This window comes from Nylanderia fulva, unplaced genomic scaffold (assembly GCF_048542155.1).
Source record: "Nylanderia fulva isolate GAGA-0341 unplaced genomic scaffold, ASM4854215v1 Scaffold968, whole genome shotgun sequence".
NCBI classification, from domain to species: domain Eukaryota; kingdom Metazoa; phylum Arthropoda; class Insecta; order Hymenoptera; family Formicidae; genus Nylanderia; species Nylanderia fulva.
The window spans coordinates 13,321-34,466 of NW_028191099.1; the positions used below are offsets into that span (position 1 = coordinate 13,321).

General features: G+C 32.1%; 1 pseudogene across 1 annotated transcript; it reads left to right on the forward strand.

The window, feature by feature from the left end:
• The first annotated feature begins 492 nt into the window (after positions 1-492).
• Positions 493-2,046, forward strand: LOC146719499 (uncharacterized; annotated as a pseudogene). The gene is made up of 6 exons (XR_014926503.1): positions 493-710; positions 805-1,103; positions 1,243-1,293; positions 1,394-1,623; positions 1,676-1,834; positions 1,901-2,046. The product of XR_014926503.1 is annotated as an uncharacterized LOC146719499 (transcript).
• The last annotated feature ends 19,100 nt before the right edge of the window (positions 2,047-21,146 follow it).

Genomic DNA, 21,146 nt, shown 5'->3' on the forward strand with positions numbered 1-21,146 from the left:
TGAAAGAAGTGAGAAAGGATAGCAGTAACCGGAAGCGGAGGTCCCACATAGGTTAAGTAATACATAAGAATGCGAAAGTAGTAAATAAGAAGGCGTAGGATAAGAAAGGCTAAGGTAAAGAGGTCGTGTGTGTGGAAGAGTTGGTAGGAAGTAGATAGGGTAGAAATGCGAGAAAGGGCGTAGTAGGCGGCGAAGCGGAGCGGCGTAGCGTATCATTTATATATATAATTGTCTATATTAATTAGGTTTAAGTTATAGGTTAAGGATTGTATGTAAATGAACGCATAAAGGTTTGGAATCGCTCCTTTAAACAGGAAAAAAGCGCCTTGTAACCTCCAATTGGGGCAACAATAAACAAATATCTAATCTAATCTATCATCAACAAGAAATATGTTAATGGCGAGTACTTATATATTGATATAATCTATAATTAAAAACAAGATTAAATATTAAATTACTTAACAAATTTAATTTTTTAACAGATTATTAATAATGGCAAAAAATTTCGCTGTCGTTACTTTTCCAAGCGATGGAAATAATGAAGAAGAAACTGTATCAGAAGTTCCATCTTTATGGCTTTCTTCCAATTTAAAAGAATGCTGGTGGCCGTTGGTAAAAAAATGTAAATACCTTTATTATAAAACAAATTCCACCTGTTATTGATGATCCTAAATGGGAATCTTATCCCATTAAATTTCATGGATATTATGGTAAGTTATATTTTATTGTAGAATTTATATAATTGTTTTTTTAATATTTTTAAAAAATAATGTAATTTCTAAATACGATTTTGTCTCAATTTAGATTCATTAGAAGAAGCTAGACAGAGAGCAACAAACTATTCTTCAAATAAGGAAAGCAATATAAATGAAATAAAGAAGTCCGCACAAGACAGTTGAATAAAACTGTTTCTCACGATGAGTCAGAATCTGATTCTGATGACTCACGTTTAGTTATACCAAATCCACCAAATCTTACTGTAAATACAAATGCCTCGCAATCAATTAACAAAAGTCAATCTATTGCAACTGTTATTAATTCATCAGTTGTCAGCAATGATATTGACCTGGAGATTCTTGATGGAATTTTAGTATCACTTAAAAGTAATTTTTATTTTTAAATTCTTTAATTCAATTTACTTATATTATTTTCATAATATAAGTTTTTTTATTACAGTTATTACAGTTATTATTATTGTTTATTATGTGAATAATCTAATATTTCTTTAATGTTAATTTTTAGGTATACAGGATGTACATACGTTAATATCAGATAGATTCGAAAAAATGGAAGGTATTGTATTTATTATATTTTTGTCTTATAATCTTATTGTCTTATAATATACTTTATATCTATTTTTGGCACTGTTTATTCAATACTATTAATTTTTCAGGTCATTTTAAGAATATATATACAGCTATAACTACAGTTACATTAGGAATACAAGAATGAATACTAAATGTTCATTTAACAAATATAGAAAAACAAAATGATCAACATAAATCCAAAGCATCTGTCACGGATGCATCAAATATACATCAATTTTTTCCATTTAAAAATATAAATGAAGTAACAGCTTTTGAAAACCGTTTATCAGAAAATGTAGATGAGTACAACAAATTTCATCTAAATAGAACAATAGAAATTGTATTTTTGGTATGTTTTATTTCTAAAGATGCTGTATATATCTCGCATAGGCGGAAGGTCCGCCAAGGAAAATTTAATTCGCATATACCTTTATTTTCCAATGAAGTTGCCAAAGAATCATATTGGAAAGGATTACAAAATCATTTTAAAATTAGTAGCTTAAAGTATATATTAATGGGAATACTAGGTAAAATATATTTTTATAAACAAGTTTATAAAATAAAATTTAATTTAATGTATTGTAATATTTCAGCAACAATTTCCGGTCAACATCAATTCACAAGCAAAGAATTTGAAGATGTCACAAAAGAATGGTTTCGCCAAGGTGGTCAGAGGCTTAGCAGACAAAAAGATTCCGAAGAAATAAATCCGCAAGTCATTTAAATGTTTCAGATGCTTATGATTTATTTTCATTATAATTTTTTTCTATAGTAGCTAGAGTCTATTAATATAACAAAAATATTTTTCTTTTCCTAATTTTTTATTGAATAATTAATACTTAAGTTTTTAAATTTTTGTGTTCTAAATTCATATAGTCTGCACTGTTTCTTTTCATTATGAGTTCTTATATACAGGGTGATGCTTTTAACTTGAGACATTCAAATATCTCAAAAAATAAGCACACTACGAAAAAAATGTATATATATATATATATATATATATATATATATATATATGTTATTCAAAAGTATCAATAAATGATGCTTACTAAGTCTGCTAATTCTCTTAAAAGAAATATTTAATTCAAGTAATGACGTTATATATATATATATATATTGTTACGTCCGCGACCACCCTTCGGATTATCTCGAAGAAATGTCGCGCGCACTCAAACTCTCACTCGCCGGAAATGAATACACTCGCGTAATAAAGCAATAAACTTTAATATTAGAAGCCAATAAACCGTAGCGATACAATATAATATTACGTGCATTAATCCTAATGCAAATATATCCGCCGATCAGCTGTCAGAGGATACGTCCTCACCGCACGACAGCTAGACCAGAACAAAACGCATCGATAGACATAAACAGCTTCTTAGCGACGATAGAAGATCCTGATAGAAGACCCTGATAGAAGACCCTGATAGAAGACCCTGATAGAAGATCCTAATAGAAAATCCTGACGATCGTATAATACAGGGATGTATCGTCAAACCGGGCGAGACACGGACATAACAATATACAATATATATATATATATCAACTTTTTGAAATAAACAGCATTTTCAGGCCTTTTTAAAAAACCTCACATTTGTTGTCGGTATTGGTAATACCCACAGGAAAGTTACAAGGTCGGACTTACACTTTGTGTGTGTACATGTGTGTGTGTGTGTATGTGTGTAAGATGTGTGTGCGTGTGTGCGTGCGTGCGTGCGTGCGTGTGCGTGTGTGTGTGTGTGTGTGTGGAAAGAGTATGAGTGAGTATGTGTGGGATGTGTGTGAGCGTGTATGAAGTGTGTGAATGTGTGTGGAGTGTGTGTGAGTATGTGGAATGTGTATAGGATATGTGTTTGTATAGGGTGCGCGCGAGTGTATGTGTATATGTGAGTGTGTGTGTGGAATGTGTATATATGAATAAGGTAGTATGGGGTATGTATGAGTGTGATGGTGTGTGCATGTGTGGGGTGTGTGTGAGTGTGTATATGAAGTGTGACTGTGTATGGAGTGTGTATCAGATATGTGTGAGTATGTATGGAATGTGTATGAATAAGATCAGTATGTGTGTGGAATGTGAGTGTATAAAGTGAGTGTGTATGGAATGTGTATAAATGAGATCAGTATGTGTGTGTGAAATGTGTGTGAGTGTATGGAGTGAGTGTGTATGAAGTGTGAGTATGTATGGAATGTATGTGTGTGAAGTGTGTATCGGATATGTGTGAGTGTGTATGGAATATATATAAATGAGATCAGTATGTGTGTGTGGGATGTGTATGACAGACACACATTATATACATACTTACACACATTCTTAAAAACACCTCCCCCCACATATAAATTATATATACATATATATATATATATATATATATATATATACTACACATTTATACATCCACACTTATACATTACACACCTCCGCACACACCATGCACATCACACATACCCTATACGCACTCATACACACACACATGCCCTCCCCCACACACACTTCTCACACATACACCACCCTATGTACACATACTTTTCACACATACATATACACCCCGTACACACCCATACACGCTCACACACATCGCACACATGCTCACACGTACCCCACACACGCTTACACACACCTATACTCTACACACACTCCACACACACTCACACATTCCATACACGCACACATATCCCACACTTATTCACACGTACCCTTCCCCTCACACACATACATCTCACACACATACACACACACACACACTTGCGCACACATACACACGAAGTGTAAGTCCAACCTTGTAATCTTCCTGTGGGTAATACCAATATCGACAACAAATACGAGGGTTTTTTTTTAGAAAATAAGCCTGAAAATGCCTATTTATTTCAAAATATCATAACTCAGAGAAACACAATCCACATATAATGTAATATTTAAAAAAGCATTTTAAAAGGAAAATGCTATATTTTAATACAATTAATAAAATTGATAGAAAATAAAATATTTTTCTCCTCGTGCACGCCAAAGTTAAAGTTTTTTCTACAATTTTGTAAGGCTTTCATTGTAGAATAGCGCCGTTTGCAATAAATCTTGTAGTTAATCTTTGTAGGGAAATCTCCATTCGAGCATTAGAAAGTTGGAGTCTCATACTTGAAAATGCTTTTTGATATACTGCTCTACGATCATTTTTTGCAAACATACATGAATTTGAATTTGATTCTTTCTAATTTTGTGACCCTAATTTTGTTGCGAAGTGTATTAAAATATAAGTGCAATTTTCTGCTTGTTCATTATTATCAGTTATTTAGCAGCTGTTTATTATTTACAGCTATAAATATATTAAAAGTTTTCTGATAAAAAAAATCTGTAATATAATTTAAGGGGTTAGGCCACTGTAGAGCGCCCAAAAAAGGCCTATTTTTGATAATTTTTTACTATAAAACAAAAACAGTGATAGAAAATCCTTTTTAAGTACTTAATCTTACATACTTCGAAATATATAAAAAAAATTTTTTTGCATTTTTTTTTTACAAAATGGCGGTGACAGAGCTCTGCAACGATGACCACTCGTTTCGGACAGTGCCTTACGGGCGACCTACTAGCTGCTCCAATTTTTGCTGTAGAACAAAAAACCAAATTTTTTTTAATTCTTTATATCATTAGCTAGCGAACTACGTACGGAAATTAAAAAATAATTGTTTTTGTAAAAATGACACAAGTTTGAAGAAAAAGTTTCATTTTTTGACGAAAAATTTTGCACAAAATTGTTTGTAAAAAAAAAAGTTTACAACGGAACGTAAAATCCGTACGTAGTTCGCTGACAAATGTATCTTAGAAGCTACAGTTTAAATTTGAAGTAAATCGGTCAAGATTTGTGGGAGTTATGAGGTCGCCCAGTTTGAAAAAAGTGATTTCGAGAAAAACGCGTTTAAAGTTTTATGTAACTTCCAAAAATGACACTTAGGAATTTGTTTCCGTTATAAAACCTTTTTTTTCTTATTTCTAAGATCTTAAAGCATCATTTAAGCAAAAAAAAAAAAAAAACGATTTTTTGAAATTTCTACAGTGGCCTAACCCCTTAAATTATATTATAATTTATCATTATGATTGCGAATTGAAAAAAAAAAAACAGTTTTATAAATGTTAATATAGTAATGTTTGTTGAAAAATTCATTTTTCAACAATTTATAAAAATAAAGAATTGTTCAAAAAACCAATATTATATTGTTATATTTATATATATATACACGATTTTTAAAAAATATCTTAATAATATAGATTAATTCTTTTAATTTAATCAATTAAAAACAACTCATTAATAACTTCATCCAATCAATAATTTTACGCTGTTAAAATTAATTTTTATTTACTAAAAGTTGATGAAACTATTGATTCTTAAAAAGATTACTCTAACCATCCTTTCTGCCAAAAAAAGGCATTGTTTATAACTTAGTAGATAGAGCTCTTCTTCTTTCACATCCAGAATTTCATATGAAGAATATAAATTCAATCATAACTATTTTACGTAACAACGGTTACCCTTTAGAATTTATTTTCTCCACTATTAATCAAAGAAGTATCTTATTACTTCCAAACTAAAATATCTTGACTAATGATAATAATATTACTAAGGTTCCTGAAATAGCTGGAGATAATGAAAAAAAAGAATTTCTTTGTTATTCCTTATGTGAATAGCATTTCTGACAAAATCGCATCATCTATCAAAAAAACAGAAATGACCATAGGTTATCGTTGTCTTAATAAACTCAATCGATTTATCAAGGTTCATAAAGATAAAAATCAATTTTCAACTAATTCCAATGTTATTTATAAGATCTCATGTCACGATTGCGATGCGACATATGTTGGCCAAACCAAAAGACAACTTAAAACGAGAGTTAAAGAACATGTAAATAATATAAAGTTAGATTCGTCAAAGCACTCGGTCATCTCAGAACATATTCTTAATTACCAACACTCATTTAATTGGGAAGACATAAAAATTTTAGATTCCGAATCTAATTTTCAGAAGAGAAATGTTTCTGAAATTATTCATATAAAGGAACAAAAAAACGGTCTAAACTTAAAAAAAGATACCGATATGCTTGACGAGTCATATTTTGACATTCTAGAAGAATTGTCTTATAAATAAATAGTAATAATAATAGGAGTCACGGTTTGAATTCGACACATCATATTGTGACTCTGTATAATGAACACATTGACTTGGCGGAATCTTGACTACTCATCAATTTTAAGTAAGCAATTATAATCATAATCAAGATCTTTCATATAAAAAATAACTTATTAATATAAATTAATATACCAAAAAAATAAAATATACTTAGACAAACACGGTAAAATACACTACAATGATGAACTTACTTGGAAATATGCTTGATGATGGGGACTAACTTTTTGATGCTGGATAACATCTAATTGTTTCAATTCTCATATCAAGCGGTTCTGACGATATTTTCAACTAATAATGTTCAAAAGGATTGATGACGTGGAATGGACTGTCAACTTGTTCTACTAACAACAGTGAGCTCGTTTGCATGTTTTTTGACATAATTAAAAAGTTTACCATCTCAGTTAAAAAATGGTTAGCCGATTAGAAACAATATCTATTTTAATAAATGATATAAGCGTAACCCAATATAAATTTAATGACTCATCAAACCAAATCTATTTTCATTAAAAAATAGACTCTAATGCGTAATATGTCATAATTTTATTTAAAAGAATTTTTTATATTTACTGAAGAAGGCTGAGGTAACAGCCGAAACGTTTATTTTTTATTATTATCATTGTATTTACTAAGAAATAAAGTAATTATGTGTTGACGCACAAAAAACCCAACATTTTATTTTTGCAATTTATTTTATGAATAAAATAATTATTCATCAAACTAATAAGAATATATAACTAATATAACTATAAGAATATATATAACTAATAAATAATTTTTTTAAATTGATCAATATATTGGTTCAATTTATCGCGTCATCAAAGGAGAAGAAAAGGAAAATCTCCGATTATGTTTATTTCTTATCAATCAGATATTCGATCAAATGATAAATTGTCGATACTATCTTTGATTGAATTTGCTCGATTCCAAAGTCAAAGTTCACAACTTGAATTTTTATCAACATTTATAATGTAAAATTGTGAAATATAACTAATTTTCTTATCGAGCAAATTCAATCAAAGATTAGATTGACAATTACAAAACAAAATCATATGATGTTTTGAATATTTTCAATTATGATTGACAAATAAGCGTAATCGGAAATTTTCCTTCTTTCCTCTTTGATGATGATAAATTAAACAAATACATTGATCAATTTAAAAATATTCTTATTATATTCTTGTTATAATCTTATTAGTTTCATGAATAAATTATTTTATTCAAAAAAATTGCAAAATTATAAGTCCTGGGCCCTGTGCGGGGATATCAACCTGGTGCTGTCGGCAATGCTGAATATATATATATATATATATATTGTTATGTCCGTGTCCCGCCCGTTTGACGATACGTCCCTGTATTATACGATCGTCAGGATTTTCTATTAGGATCTTCTATCAGGGTCTTCTATCAGGATCTTCTATCGTCGCTAAGAAGCTGTTTATGTCGATCGATGCGTTTTGTTCTGGTCTAGCTGTCGTGCGGTGAGGACGTATCCTCTGACAGCTGATCGGCGGATATATTTGCATTAAGATCAATGCACGTAATATTATATTGTATCGTTACGGTTTATTATTGGCTTCTAATATTAAAGTTTATTGCTTTACTACGCGAGTGTATTCATTTTCGGCGTGTGAGAGTTTGAGTGCGCGCGACATTTCTTTGAGATAATCCGAAGGGTGGTCGCGGACATAACATTTTGGGGGCTCGTCCGGGATAGTTCGGACGTAACACGAGCCACGAGCCGTAGTGAAAAAGACAAATATTTTGTGTGTGTGTGCGGTGAAAAGGTTACGATGTCTTTGGTGCATTCTCCGAGAATTACTCGTTCGCAAGCTTCGTCACGAGCAATGATCGGCGAAGAACAACAGTCGACTCCACTTCGAGCGATTAACAGCGAGAAAACTTCCGAGCGCGTGGACGCTTTACAGGAGGCGTTGGAACAAATTAGAGAATTGCGAGAAGAACGCTCACAACAGCAGGCTCAATTTTTGACGATGCTGCAACAGCGGGACGAGGAACTGCACCGATTACAGGAAAGACTCGTTTCATCGGAAAATAACCAGCTAAGTCACATACATAATAGAATTCCGAACAACACCACACGTAGAAATAGCGAATCGAACAATGTTTTACACAATAATTTTGAGCTCGGATATAAGCTCAAACCCGAGAATTTTGACGGGAGTGTACCCTTGCGCGAATTTATTGCCCAGTTCGATTTTATAGCGCAAGCTAATGGTTGGAATTCGTTTCAAAAGACCTTGGCTCTTGCCGCTTGTTTAAGAGGGAAAGCGCGGACCGTTTTGGATGGAATTTCGGAGATTGAAAATTTAGAGTTCGCGGATTTAAAGTCAAAATTAGAATTACGTTTCGGTGAAGGGCATTTGGCTCAGTCTTATTACGCGCAATTTACGAATCGTAGACAAAAGAGTTCGGAAGATTTGGCTTCTCTTGGCGCAGATTTAGACAGATTGTCGCGATTAGCCTATCCTGAGTGTTCTCACGAAGTTAGAGATAAAATTGCTTGTGCACAATTTATTACTACAATATCCGACGGCTTTTTGAAGAGAACTCTTCAATTAGAAAGCGTTATTTCATTAAAATCTGCCATAGAGAGAGCAATGGCAGTAAAAGTTATTCAAGAAAATAGTTTTCAAAAAAATAAAAATTTCCCAAACCAAAATTTTGAAAAATATAACAAATATAATAAATATAATAAATTTAATAAATTTAATAAATTTGAGAACAAAGAGAAAAACGAAGAAACAAAAGAGAAACATAACGAAAAAAAGAAGTCATATAATAATAAATATTTTCAAAGGAACGGTCCGAAGGCGAAAAAGGAATGTTGGCATTGCGGCGCTGAGGGGCACTTCCGTTCTGAATGTCCGTCATTTACGGAAAACAAGGTTTAGTCGAACTTCGCGGGGCAGGTTCGGCTAATTGCGTGATAGCCCCAAATGTTTTACAATGTGCTAGAATAAGTAGAGCTAGAAATAATTTTTATTATAAAAGAAATTTGGACGGAAAGATTTGTCGATTTAAAATAGATACGGATTCCGATGTTTCTATTCTTAGTGAGAGATTTTTGAAAGAATCGAAAGAATATTTGGAAATAAACAATTGTTATCTTAAATATCCTATAGGGGAATTAATTGAAGTTAAATATAAAGTTAACGTTTTGATTGTGAATTAGGAAAGCATGAAGTAGAGATTCCTATAATTGTTGCTAACATTTCTGATGATTGCATTCTTGGGATAGATTTTCTTGAAAAAATAAATCTAGAAAAAGTTTTTGAATCCCAATTTGGAAATATTGAAGAGAATAATAGAAATGAATTTTCTTGTTTTCGAATTATTAAAGGAAAAGTCCCTGATTTTCTTGAGACATTTTTTGGGGAAAATTCTAAAAATTTAAATTTTTCTCAAAAAGATATTTTTGCCAATTTCTTATTAGAATTTCGGGATGTATTTTCTCAGGATTTGATTGCAGGGAACTGTGGAATTTTAAAACACGATATTAAGGTTACGGATTCTAGGCCGATTAAACAAGCTCCACGTAGAGTTCCGATTCATTTAAGAGAGGAAGTCAATAAAATCATTAAAGAAATGAAGTCTCAGAGAGTTATTGAAGAATCTAAAAGTCCGTGGGTCTCTCCTGTCGTAATGGTAAAGAAAAAAGATGGATCATTAAGATTTTGCGTCGACTATAGGAAGCTGAATTCTGTCACGGTGAAAAATTCATATCCATTGCCTCGAATTGAAGATATTTTGGATCAACTTTCAGGAAATTCTTGGTTCTCTACTCTGGATCTGAAGAGCGGGTATTGGCAAGTAAAGCTGGACTCCAAAGACAAGGAGAAGACGGCTTTCTCTATGGGAAATGGATTGTGGCAATTTACTGTCATGCCATTTGGACTTTGCAATGCCCCCGCTTCTTTTGAACGGTTGATGGTGAAAGTTCTTCAAGATGTTTTATCGAAGATCTGTTTAGTTTATCTTGACGATGTGATTGTTTTCAGTGAAACATTCGAGGGGATGATGGAAAATTTGAGGAAAGTCTTTCTTCGCTTTCGCTCAGCAAATTTGAAATTGAACCCTAAGAAGTGTTCGCTTTTTGGAAGAGAAGTAAAATATCTTGGTCATGTTATCTCTGAACATGGAATTACGACGGATCCTGAGAAGATTTCTGCCGTCAGAAATTGGCCTGTTCCTCAGAATAGGAAACAAATTCGAAGTTTTCTAAGATTTTGTTCCTATTATAGGAAATTTATTAAAGGCTTCTCTTTGATAGCTAAACCGTTATTCGTTCTTACAGAAAATCAAGTGAAATTTGAATGGAATTCATCTTGTGAAGAGGCATTCAATGAATTGAAAGAGAGATTAGTTTCTTCGCCAATTTTATCTTTTCCGAAGGAACACGGACAATTCATTTTGGATACGGATGCTTCGAATCATGGGATAGAAGCGGTATTATCGCAAATTCAGAATGGTTCAAAAAAAGTCATTGCTTATTTCAGTCGAGTCTTGAATAAAGCAGAAAGGAATTATTGCATTACACGAAGGGAATTATTAGCAATTGTGGCATCAATGAAGTATTTTCATCATTATCTATATGGAAGGAAATTCCAAATTCGAACGGATCATATTTCTTTGAGATGGCTTTTGTCATTCAAAGATTTAGAAGGACAATTAGCTCGATGGCTAGAGAGATTGCAACAGTACGAGTTTGAAATAATTTATCGAAAAGGACGACTGCATCAGAATGCTGATGGTTTGTCAGGACGCCCTAGTTCAGAACTCGGTTGTGTTTATTGTGCCAAAGTAGAATTGAAAGAAAATTCTGTTGCTAGAATTATTCTTGGAGAAAATAGTTCAGAGAAATGGCGGAATAAACAATTAGAAGATCCTATTATTTCAATGTTCCTTCAAGGGAAAAAAATTAATAGACGTCCTGATTTACAAGAAATTAATAGAGATATTTCTGCGAAAGTTTATTGGTCCTACTGGGATGCTTTGGTTATTAGAGATGGAATTTTATATAAAAGATGGGAATCCCCTAACCTTAAATCAGAAATTTTCCAGATTATTGTTCCTAAGAACTTCATCAATCAAGTTTTGGAGGAGGCTCATAATTCTGCGTCTGGTTGCCATTTTGGTGTAAATAAGACGTTAGAGAAGATCCGAAAGCGTTTTTATTGGGCCACATGTAAGAATGATGTGGAGGATTGGTGCCATTCCTGTAAGGTTTGTGTAGCAAGGAGAGGTCCATCAGGAAAAGGGAAGTCACCTCTTCAAGTATTTGATGCTGGATTTCCATTTGAGAGGGTACAAATGGATATACTTGGCCCTCTTCCGACTACCACAGCTGGAAATCGATATTTGTTAGTAATAATTGATTGTTTTACCAAGTGGGTAGAGGCATTTGCTTTAAAAAATATTAAAGTAAAAACGGTAGCTGATGTTTTTGTGAAACAATTTGTTTCTCGACATGGAGTTCCGTTGGAAGTGCATACCGATCAAGGTGAAAATTTTGAATCTAAAATTTTTCAAGAGGTAACACATCTTTTAGGGATTAGGAAGACGAGGACTACTGCTCTACATCCTCAGTCAGATGGGCAGGTAGAACGTCATCACCAAACGATTCTTAATTACTTGGCTAAATTTGTTTCAGAAGATCAGAAGGATTGGGATGACTGGATTCATATGTACTTGTTGGCATATCGTTCTTCGAAACATGAAGCTACGGGTGCTTCCCCTGCTGAATTGTATTTCGCACGAGACTTAAGACTACCTTTGGATTTATTACGAGGGAGTCCTCCAGTAGATAAAAAAAATAATTCTTCCGAAAAATATGTACACAGATTGAGGGAAAAGTTGGACAATATTCACAGAAGTGCTAGTCAGCGTTTGAATCTTCAATCTCTTCGTTCTAAAATACGACATGATCGTAGAGCTAGGAAGATTAATTTTAATATTGGTCAAGAAGTATGGTTTTATAATCCTCATAGAATAAAAGGCGAATCTCCTAAATTACAAAGTAATTGGGAGGGGCCTTATAAAATAATCAAAAAGCTTAGCGATGTGGTTTTTGGAATCATAAGGTCAAATAAGCACAAATGTAAAATTGTGCATTCGGATAGATTAGCTCCTTTTTATAGTCAAAACTTGCATTAGAATCGGAACCAACGATAGATTACTTGTACTTTTAATAAAATTGTGTATTCTTCAATTTTTCTGCCGTAAGATTTGTTTTTCAGGAAAATCTTATTCGGCAACAAAAAGAAAAAGGACCTGATGAAGATGAAAGAGATAAAATGGATGAAGACTATCTCACAAAAGGGACGAAGACTGCTTCACCCCGTGGTTATTTTGATCCGTGGTTTTTCCCGAGGGCTTTGGACAAATGCCGAGGCAGAGGCTTGAGGAGTCCTTTAAAAGGGCGTTGGGTCCACGGAATGTTACCCCTCTCTTGCCTGAAGAATTTTTGGGACTTTGAGGAAAATTCCTGGAATCAGTGAAGTCGATTGGACCCAAGATGGTGTGCAGTTCGTTGTACCTGGAACAGCAGTTCGGGGAGAACATGGAGTCACATCGGGGACTGTAATTCGGCGAGGTTCCTATAAGGAATTGTTCTGGATCTGTCCTATTGAATTAATTGTCGGGACGACAATTTTGAGGAGGAGGGGGCAAGTGTTATGTCCGTGTCCCGCCCGTTTGACGATACGTCCCTGTATTATACGATCGTCAGGATTTTCTATTACGATCTTCTATCAGGGTCTTCTATCAGGATCTTCTATCGTCGCTAAGAAGCTGTTTATGTCAATCGATGCGTTTTGTACTGGTCTAGCTGTCGTGCGGTGAGGACGTATCCTCTGACAGCTGATCGGCGGATATATTTGCATTAAGATCAATGCACGTAATATTATATTGTATCGTTACGGTTTATTGGCTTCTAATATTAAAGTTTATTGCTTTACTACGCGAGTGTATTCATTTCCGGCGTGTGAGAGTTTGAGTGCGCGCGACATTTCTTTGAGATAATCCGAAGGGTGGTCGCGGACGTAACAATATATATATATATATAAAATTAAACAATCATATATAGTAGGCCAACTAAACGAGCAAATAAATAAGATGTAAAAATTTTTTTATTAATAGTTAAATCATTAAATTAACATTCCGTTACAGAATCGATATAAATTGTAAACGTTTCGACTGCACTACAGTCTTTATCAATACATAAAAATTAAATATTAAAATATAAAGTTAGATGTTAAAAATACAAAGTTAGTTAAATATTAAAATATAAAATTGAAACGATTCTTCGCTGTTGACCAATAGATATGCAAGGCGATTGGTCTGAGATGCCAAGTTATGCGACATTTGAGCATGCTACGGATATAATACGCGAATTAAATCAATGTCAGAAAAAATTAAAAAATCTTTCAACTTACATTATCGTTTTAACAAGTCCTTTTCCCCGATATTTCAAGTGTGTGTTGCGAAGTCTGAATACCAAATGTCAAAATAGAGAGCGTGATGTATTTATTTATTACCAATGTTTTTTCTAAATTATGATTCAGCAAATTTTTTAAGTATGTCAAAATAACTACTGTCTAACAATTCGGTGTCTGTATTTAAATTAATTCCATTTTTCTGTTCTTTAATGTGGATCATTTCAGATATTAGTCTTTTATGGTAATTCTTTTCATGATCCATAATTTTAATATTGTCCCAGTCAAATGTATGTTGTTCGTTTAGAATGTGTTCCGTGATAACCGAATGTCTAGCAGAGTCTAATTTAATATTATTTTTATGTTCTTTAAGTCTCGTTCCTAACTGTCTTTTTGTCTGTCCGACATATGTGGCGTCACAATCGTTGCAATTCAATTTGTAAATAACGTTAGAATTCGTGGGGCAATTATTTTTGTCCTTTTGAACTCTTATGAAGTCATTTAATTTTTTAATGCAACGATATCCTACCACTACGTCAGGTCTTCTTATTGCTGAAGCAACTTTCTCAGATATTGATTCTATATATGGTATGACAAAATATTTAATGTTAGTATTAATATTATTAGTATCTGTTATATTGTTATTATTAGGCTTGTTAAATTTCTTAGTTGAGAGATTTTTTAATCTGCGTTTTATTTCTGTGAAAATTAGATCAAGAGGATAACCGTTGGATAGCAAAATGTTAATAGCTTTCTCTATATTTTTTTTGTGAAATTGCGGATGTGATAGTAATAAAGCTCTATCTACCAAGTTATAAATTGTTCCTATTTTATGACAAGTCGGATGATTTGAAAAAAATGAAAGTAATCTACCTGAGAATGTCTTTTTGTGATACCAATCTAAATAAATTTTGTTATCTATTACTTTGATCATTATGTCTAAAAAGCTTATACAACGATTATCCTCCTTTTCCAATGTAAATTGTAGTCTATCGTTATAATTGTTGAATTCGTTCAAAACATATGTAATATTGTCAGCGGAAGTGCATAAAATAATGTCGTCTACATAACGGAAATAGAAAGTCATTTCGCAATTTAAATTACTAATTACTAATGTTTCCAAGTCCTGCATGACTATATCGGCAATGATCGGAGAAAGTGGGGAACCCATAGGAGTCCCATAAATTTGTTTGTAAGTTATGTTATTAAAAGTGAAAAATGTAGGAGTTAATATAAATTTTATCATACCTATGAATTCATTTTTGGGAATCTTTGTGTGTGACTCTATAAAATGCCATCTATTATTGATACCGTTTAATGCAAGATCTACGGAAACATTAGTAAATAATGAAACAACGTCCAATGAAGCTATTATGTCGGTATCTTGTATTGTTTTCCCTGATAGAATGTTGCATATATCAAAACTGTTATTTACAAAATTGTCCGCTCTAGGAAGGCTATCTTTTAAAATTTTATGAAAGAAAGAAGCAATATTATATAGAGAAGTATTTATTGAGGAAACTATTAATCTAAAAGGAATATTTTCCTTGTGGATCTTGGGGAGCCCATAAGCTTTAGGAAGAAGAGAGTCGCTTGAAAATAAATAATAATATTCTTTTTTGTTGATGAAGTCTTTTTTCAACCATTTTTTTAAACAAATATTGAGGTCTTTTTCTATTTTTGTTGATGGATTGTTTTTAACTATGGTATACGTAGAATCGTCTTCTAGGAGACTCTCAACTTTTTTTATATAAAATTCTTTTTCTAGTGCGACTGTAATGCTGCCTTTATCTGCTCTGGTAAATAAAATATTAGGATTTTGATTGCAGAATTTAATTGTGTCTTTATGCATGTGAAATAATTTTTCTTGTATGTCCGTTTTTTTGTCGTTATTGTTTAAAAATAATGAAAATTGTGGAATGGCAGCATTACGAATCGAAGTAAGATTTCTGATCCCGTTAGAATTGCTTTCTATATCTTTGATGAATTCGTGTATAGCTACTTTTTTATTTAAGTTAACTGGGAGACTAAATTCACCTCCCAATTGTAATAGATTGGTTACATTGGGGGGAATTTTTTTATCAGTTAAATTAATAAACCATTTCTGGTTAGTTTGTTGTAAAGGGTTATGTGTAGCATAACGAAAACTGTTGGCAGAAACAGTGTTATCAACAATATTTGTCGAAGATGTTGTTTTTAATTCGATAGGATCAATATTTTTAATGTACTCTGTTTCATGCGATTTACGTAGCCATAGGAATTTTTTCTTATGTATGAGATATAATTTTTGGTTAAACAAAGAAAAGGAGTTGCAATGGTGATTTAAAATCTCCTGCCAGATATAAGATGGTAAAAGATTTTGGAGAATTTGGAATTGTCTTGACCGTTTTTTATTAAGTGAGTTTAAAGTTCTATATAAATCAAATATCTCTATGTTAAGAATTTCAGTTTTGATATTATGCAACAAACCACGCATCCTATTTTTTGATTTATAGTGGTAGAAAACAAATTTATTATTACAGAAATTACGCAAATGGTTGGGAAACAAACAATATCTCTTACATTCCCTTAAAAATTTCAACTTCGACATTGCCTTAATTATCGCATAATTAAAATTTAGCCAAGATTTAAAATGTTTTAACGTTTCTAGACCAAAATAGTTATAAATAAAACTAGAATTAAAACGATGGTATTTAAACGGGTAATTAGTCACACGCATTATAAGGCCAGCGTTTATTAAAATTAATTAATGAGAGGCTCGTATAAATTAAACAAAATTAAACAATGGACTGGCAGGACTTGGAAACATTAGTAATTAGTAATTTAAATTGCGAAATGACTTTCTATTTCCGTTATGTAGACGACATTATTTTATGCACTTCCGCTGATAATATTACATATGTTTTGAACGAATTCAACAATTATAACGATAGACTACAATTTACATTGGAAAAGGAGGATAATCGTTGTATAAGCTTTTTAGACATAATGATCAAAGTAATAGATAACAAAATTTATTTAGATTGGTATCACAAAAAGACATTCTCAGGTAGATTACTTTCATTTTTTTCAAATCATCCGACTTGTCATAAAATAGGAACAATTTATAACTTGGTAGATAGAGCTTTATTACTATCACATCCGCAATTTCACAAAAAAAATATAGAGAAAGCTATTAACATTTTTCTATCCAACGGTTATCCTCTTGATCTAATTTTCACAGAAATAAAACGCAGATTAAAAAATCTCTCAACTAAGAAATTTAACAAGCCTAATAATAACAATATAACAGATACTAATAATACTAATACTAACATTAAATATTTTGTCATACCATATATAGAATCAATATCTCAGAAAGTTGCTTCAGCAATAAGAAGACCTGACGTAATGGTAGGATATCGTTGCATTAAAAAATTAAATGACTTCATAAGAGTTCAAAAGGACAAAAATAATTGCCCCACGAATTCTAACGTTATTTACAAATTGAATTGCAACGATTGTGACGCCACATATGTCGGACAGACAAAAAGACAGTTAGGAACGAGACTTAAAGAACATAAAAATAATATTAAATTGGACTCTGCTAGACATTCGGTTATCACGGAACACATTCTAAACGAACAACATACATTTGACTGGGACAATATTAAAATTATGGATCATGAAAAGAATTACCATAAAAGACTAATATCTGAAATGATCCACATTAAAGAACAGAAAAATGGAATTAATTTAAATACAGACACCGAATTGTTAGACAGTAGTTATTTTGACATACTTAAAAAATTTGCTGAATCATAATTTAGAAAAAACATTGGTAATAAATAAATACATCACGCTCTCTATTTTGACATTTGGTATTCAGACTTCGCAACACACACTTGAAATATCGGGGAAAAGGACTTGTTAAAACGATAATGTAAGTTGAAAGATTTTTTAATTTTTTCTGACATTGATTTAATTCGCGTATTATATCCGTAGCATGCTCAAATGTCGCATAACTTGGCATCTCAGACCAATCGCCTTGCATATCTATTGGTCAACAGCGAAGAATCGTTTCAATTTTATATTTTAATATTTAACTAACTTTGTATTTTTAACATCTAACTTTATATTTTAATATTTAATTTTTATGTATTGATAAAGACTGTAGTGCAGTCGAAACGTTTACAATTTATATCGATTCTGTAACGGAATGTTAATTTAATGATTTAACTATTAATAAAAAAATTTTTACATCTTATTTATTTGCTCGTTTAGTTGGCCTACTATATATGATTGTTTAATTTTGTTTAATTTATACGAGCCTCTCATTAATTAATTTTTATATATATATATATATATATATATATATATATATATATATACATTTATATATGTATATATATATATATATATATATATATTTATTATGCCAAAATATATTAATAATAGGAAAACAACGTCGGTGAAGCGTTTTTCTGTGGCACAGAAAATGCGTCGTATGCGACAAAAAAGTGACAGGAATTCTTGTGACAATTCTTTCGTAATTGAAGAAAAAATTGAGGCCTCCGGAAAAAGATCATTGGACTGCGTATCGAATTTCATAGAAATTCCAGGTACGTCACATCAATTATATGCATGCAAGAATAAAAGAAATGTAGATGACGGCATGTTAACATCATTATCTTTTATAGGAACATTTCCTCAATCTGTCGATGCATGCGTGACACAAAAATTTCAATCTGAAAAAAATATTAATATTTTCGATGATGATGATTCTGTGGGATCAATATCAGACGTTCGTCAATTTTGTCAAAATTTAACAAGTTTGTCGATGAACGAACCGCACGCATATACAGATGAGAGAAATGTGACGATAGATAATGATGCGTTCACACCACAGTCGTTGAATGCATTTCTTGATAATTCTATAGATGCATGTACACTGATGGAATTGGAAAGTACAATGCAAAGCAATATTGAAGATATTGAAGACGTCGAAAATGTTGAAGACGTTAACAATGTCGAAGATATCGAAAATGTCGAAGACATTGAAAATGTCGAAGCCATTGAAAATGTCGAAGACATTGAAAATGTCGAAAACATTGAAAATGTCGAAGACATTGAAAATGTCGAAGATATTGAAAATGTCGAAGATATCGAAAATATTGTTTTGCATACAGATAGGAATATCGACGCATATCGTTTATATCTGAAGAGATTAGTGGACGACATATCGTCGATTTTGGGCATGTTTTTGCTGAATTGCAAAGACTGTCCACTCATTGGCTCGGCGAATGTCGTTTTACTGATCTCGTATTGAGCATAAAGAACCATGACGGTCTGAAAACCCAATTTTCTGTCAAATGTCGAATGTGTCACACCACAGGTGACTTTTGGAGTGAACCAAAAGACGACAGAAAATTGGATGTCAATAATGGTATCGTATCCGGTATTATATTGACAGGGACTGGTCATAAGCAGCTTGAAGAACTTCTTGCTGCTGCAGATATTGCATGCATAAACAATAAAAAATATATAAAGCATCATAACGAAATGTCGGAAGCCTTCGCCGCCGCCGCGGAAGAAGAAATGCGCGTGGCTGGCGAAGAGGAAAAACGTTTGGCAATTGAAAGAGGAGATGTCATAGACGGCATTCCGCATATACCCGTGATAACAGACGGCTCGTGGATGAAGAGATCCTATCGTACTGGTAGTTACGATTCTCCATCTGGAGCAGCTATTATTACGGGATATTATTTAAAAAAAGTTTTATTTGTCGGTGTCCGGAATAAATATTGTATCATCTGTGCAATAGCAGCTAAACTTTTTTTAAAACCAAAAGAACATAAATGTTATAAAAATTGGGGAAATAATCAAAGCTTGACAAGTATGGAAAGTGATATAATCCTTGAAGGCTTTTGACATAGCTTAGAAATGCATGGATTAATTTATAGTAAATATATTGGCGACGGAGATAGTAATGTAGCAAAAAAATTGAGAGATTTTTCACCATACCCGAATATTATTGTGGAGAAGATTGAATGCACAAATCATTTTTTCCGCAATTTATGTAATAAAGTACGCAAAGCGGGTCGTAGTGGTGGTAGAAATATCGCAAAATTAAAACAAATCGTTTCAAACAGCTCGATGAAAATTCGAAACGCTATAGTAAAGGCTGTAACGTTTCGCCGCAATAGTAAAGCATCTTGGAAACAAAAAATTGCTGAATTAATTAAAGATTTACAAAATATACCTAGCCATGTATTTGGTGAGCATAAAGATTGCCTTTCTCTTTAATATTTTTGTACTGGTGAACGAAAAGAAGGTAAAGAAAATCTTGTGCCCCAATTACAAAAGGCAGGATTATATTTAAAAATAGAAGTTGCAATGAAACGCATTATAACAAATGCTGATAGTTTATTATATCAATTTACTAGTAATTCCGTGGAAAGTTGCAATGAAATTATTAGTAAATTTATTGGCGGCAAACGTATTCATTTTGTAAGGAGAGGATCTTATGAAACACGCGTAAAAGCTTCTGTAGTACAATTTAATACTTGGGAAGCATTCAGTTCTACTTGTCGTGTAATGGGTAAAGAGCCACCTGCACGTATCAAAATAGTAGAAAATCGAAATATAAAAAAGAATAATACTTATCAGGAACGCGCACACGCAGCAAAAAAATTAGGTCTCTCTGTTCGTATTATATATATATATATATATATAATTCTATATTATATATATATATATATATATATATATATATATATATATAATACATACAGCATACATAATACTGTTACATACAGCACAAATACACAAAATATTACATACCTATTTATTATGCACATAAATGTATATAACGATTAGATAGACAAAAAAAAGAAATAGAAGAAAAAAGAAATAAATAGAAAGAGAGCGAACGAGTGAGCCTTTTTATAAACGTCGACAAGCAATATATTATTATGTATGTATACATGTATGTGTGTATGTATATATACATAATCTCTAAAAACTCACCTTTAAAAAAAGGTAAAAAAAGGCGACCAGTTAAGGGCACGCCATTAACAAAAATTATCCATTGCAAACCCATGTAGAATCGTACCCATTGCAAACCTATGTAGAATCCTATGAAAAATTAAACATTGCAAACTCATGTAGAATCCTATGAAAAATTAACCATTGCAAACCCCTGTAGAATTGTATTAAAAATTATCCATTGT